Below are 4050 nucleotides of genomic sequence, written 5' to 3'. Positions count from 1 at the left end.
GGCATCCAAGAAGCATAGCAGGTCGCATTCCGCGGTGGAATCGAGGATCTGGTCGATGCGGGGGAGCGGGAACGGATCTTGCGGGCATTCCTTGTTGAGGTTGGTGAAGTCGACACACATGCGTTCCTTCCCTCCCTTCTTTAGCACAACGACATGGTTGGCCAACCAATCCGGGTATCGGACTTCGCGAATGACCCCAGCGGCTTCTAATTTGCGGGTCTCTTGGACGATGAAGGCCTGCTTTTCTGTGGACTGCCGCCTTGCCTTCTGCTTCACAGGGCGCATGTTGGGGCACACGTTGAGGTGATGCTCGATTACACTCCTAGGATCCCCGCCAACTGGTCAGGCTCCCAAGCGAATACCTTCTTGTTCGAGCGCAGTAACCCGACCAGGGTCTCCTCTTGCTCGGGTTCGAGGTTGGCGCCTATGGTGAAAGTGGCGTTGGTGGAACCGTCCTCATCGACGGGTATCTTCTTGGTTTCTGCCTTATCTTGGGTGAACAACTGTTTCTTCTTGGCGGATGCAGCCCCCTTGGGCTCGGGGGTCTCCGAGTCAGCGAGCTGTGCCGACGCCGCCATCTTGAAGGCGAGCTTGAGCACCCGCAGCGCGTCTCCGGTGTCCCCGTGCACGGTGAGGACACCGCTGCTCCCGAGCATCTTCATGAGGTTGTACGCCGGGTGCGTCGCAGCCATGAACTGGGCTAGCGCTGGGTAGCCGAGGATGGCGTTGTAGGGGAGGCCGATGGGGGCGATGTCGAAGTCGACCAGCTCCGTGCGGAAGTTGCTGTAGGTGCCGAAGGTTACTGGGAGCCTGATCTGTCCCAAGGAACTGGATGATCCGCCCCCAACGCCTGAGAAGGGCCGGCTGGGTTGCAGCCGTTCTAGGGGTATGCAGAGGAGGTTGAAGGCCTCGACCGAGAGCATGCTGAGGCCCGCACCGCCATCGATGAGAGTTCTGGTGACGGCTACCTGGCAGATGGTGGGGGTGCACAGCATGGGGAGCGCACCCGAGCAGGCCGAGTTGGAGGGGTGGTCCTCCGAGCTGAAGGTCAGGCCGGCCTTGGGCGCCGCCCGGTCCGGGAGAGCCCCCTGCCGCGTGGAAGCGGTGCTGACTCGGCGGATGAACGGCTTGACGTGGTGACTTGTAGGCGGCGCCTGTGAGCCTCCCAGGAGGGCCGCGATGACCGGGGGTGTTGGTGTAGCGTGATGAGCGGGGAAGAGGCCGCGGGGCTCTTCCCAAGAGGCCATGGAGGCTGCCGGCAGGTGGAGCAGCCATGCGCGTGGAGCGCCGGTGAGGGCCATGGGGAGCCAGTTGGCCATGGCCCTATCATCACCTCCAGCTTCGAGGTTGGCCTCCTCGTACGCCAGCAAGAAGGCCAGCGGATCAGTTGCGCCGCCTTAGCGCGGCGGCGTCGTTGGCTTGAACTTGCCTGGCCGCCGTACCCGTTGCAGGGCTGTGGACAGGGCTTGGAGCCCCCTGGCCCCCGTGCTGGCGCCGGCGGCCGGAGCGGGCGACGCGCTACTCATCACGAGGCAGGTCGTGGCGGTGGCGGAAGGGAAAACTCCGGTGCACCCCTACCTGGCACGCCAAATGTCGGATTTCGGGTTCCGGCAGACCCTTGAGGTTCGAACACTGGGGTGCGCGCTGAGATTTTGCCTTCTACCTACCTGCACCCCTCCGCCTCGATGAGATCTGAGCTATGGAAAGAACGACACAAGAGACGCAGGGTTTATACTGGTTCGGGCCACCGTTGTGGTGTAATACCCTACTCCAGTGTGTTGTGTGGTGGATTGCCTCTTGGGCTGATGATGAACAATACAAGGAAGAGCAGCCTCGCGAGGGTTTGCTCTTTGCTGGGGGGGGGACGAACTGCTAGGAGGAGTTCAGTCACCCTTCTCTCTCTCTAATTTTGATCCGATCCTTGATCCTCGATCTCTGTCTCTAACCTTCCTTTTACCTTGAACCCAAACCTTGATCCTTGTGGGTGGCTGGTCCTATTTATAGGCAATGGCCCTGGGCCTCTTCCCAAATATTGAGCGGGAAGGGCGCCAACAATTGGCCATTTTGAAGGGGAACATCTAGTACACATATGCTGACTAAAGTTGGTGCTCGCCTGCACAAAGCTCTGGTGGTGACGCCGTCTTGGGCTCCACGATGACCTCCATCTTGCGGTCCTCCTGGTCTTGGTCTTGTTGCACTGAAACGACAACCTTTGCCTGATGCCTCGGTACTCTGCGGCTGCACTTGCCCCCTTTGCACCAAAGGGGAAAGGAGGACACTGTGCGGGTTGGCGCCCGCCTGGCGCCCTTGGTTGTCATGGCTTGCGTCACGGGCACCTCGTGAGGTACCCCGCCTTGATCTCTCCGCCTCCTCGCGAGCCAGCCTGGTGAGGCCGTTCCCGAAGAAGCTCCGTGTCGTCCGCCCCGCGAGGCTTGGCCCCTCGCGAGGGTCTTGGGTCTATGTTGATGAAGATGGGCCGTGCTGGGCCCCCCTTTGAGCCACGCCGCAGGCCGCAGGCAGGCAAGTCTGGGGACCCCCGTTCCCAGAACGCCGACAGCTTTGCCACAAATATGATGTCAACTACATGATCATGCAAGCAATATGACAATGATGAAGCGTGTCATAATAACAGAATGGTGGAAAGTTGCATGGCAATATATCTCAGAATGGCTATGGAAATGCCATAATAGGTAGGTATTGTGGTTGTTTTGAGGAAGGTATATGGTGGGTTTATGGTATCGGTGAAAGTTGCGCGATACTAGAGAGGCTAGCAATGGTGGAAGGGCGAGAGTGTATATAATCCATGGACCCAACATTAGTCATAAAGAACTCACATACTTATTGCAAAAATCTATTAGTTATCGAAACAAAGTATTATGCGCATGCTCCTAGGTGGATAGATTGGTAAGAAAAGACCATCGCACGTCCCCAACCGCCACTCATAAGGAAGACAATCAATAAATAAATCATGCTCTGACTTCATCACATAACGGTTCACCATACGTGCATGCTACTGGAATCACAAACTTCAACATAAGTATTTCTCAAATTCACAACCACTCAACTAGCATGACTCTAATATCACCATCTTCATATCTCAAAAAAATTATCAAGTATCAAACTTCTCATAGTATTCAATGCACTTATATGAAAGTTTTTATATTCAATGCACTCCTAGGTGCATGCTACTGGAATGCACTTCTCATAGTATTCCTTCTTGCTACCTCTTGAGCACTGCATTGGTTTTCCCTTGAAGAAGAAAGGGTGATGCAATAAAGTAGCGTAAGTATTTCCCTCAGTTTTTGAGAACCAAGGTAACAATCCAGTAGGAGATCACGCTCGAGTCCCACACACCTACACAAACAAATAAGAACCTCACAACCAACGCGACAAAGGGGTTGTCAATCCCTTCACGGCCACCTATGAGAGTGAGATCTGATAGATATGATAAGATAATATTTTTGGTATTTTTATGATAAAGAGAAATAAAGATGCAAATTAAAATAAACGGCAATAGAAATAACTAAGTGTTGAATGATTAATAATGGAAGATAGATCCGGGGCCATAGGTTGCACTAGTGGCTTCTCTCAAGAGCATACGTAGTACAGTGGGTAAACGAATTACTGTCGAGCAATTGATAGAATTGAGCATAGTTACGAGAATATCTAGGTATGATCATGTACATAGGCATCACTCCCTGGAGAAGTAGACCGAAACGATTCTGCATTTACTACTATTACTCCAAACATCGACCGCTATCCAGCATGCATCTAGAGTATTAAGTTCATAAGAACAGAGTAATGCCTTAAGTAAGATGACATGATGTAGAGGGATAAACTCATGCAATATGATATAAACCCCATCTTTTTATCCTCAATGGAAATAATTCAATATGTGCCTTGCTGCCCCTGCTGTCATTGGGAAAGGACATCGCAAGATTGAACCCAAAGCTAAGCACTTCTCCCATTGCAAGAAAGATCAATCTAGTAGGCCAAACCAAACTGATAATTAGAAGAGACTTGCAAAGATAAACAAATCATACATAAAAG

Source organism: Triticum urartu, chromosome 4A, assembly GCF_056163025.1.
Source record: "Triticum urartu cultivar PI428250 chromosome 4A, HENAU_Tu73, whole genome shotgun sequence".
NCBI classification, from domain to species: Eukaryota; Viridiplantae; Streptophyta; class Magnoliopsida; order Poales; family Poaceae; genus Triticum; species Triticum urartu.
This window is presented reverse-complemented; position numbering follows the sequence as displayed.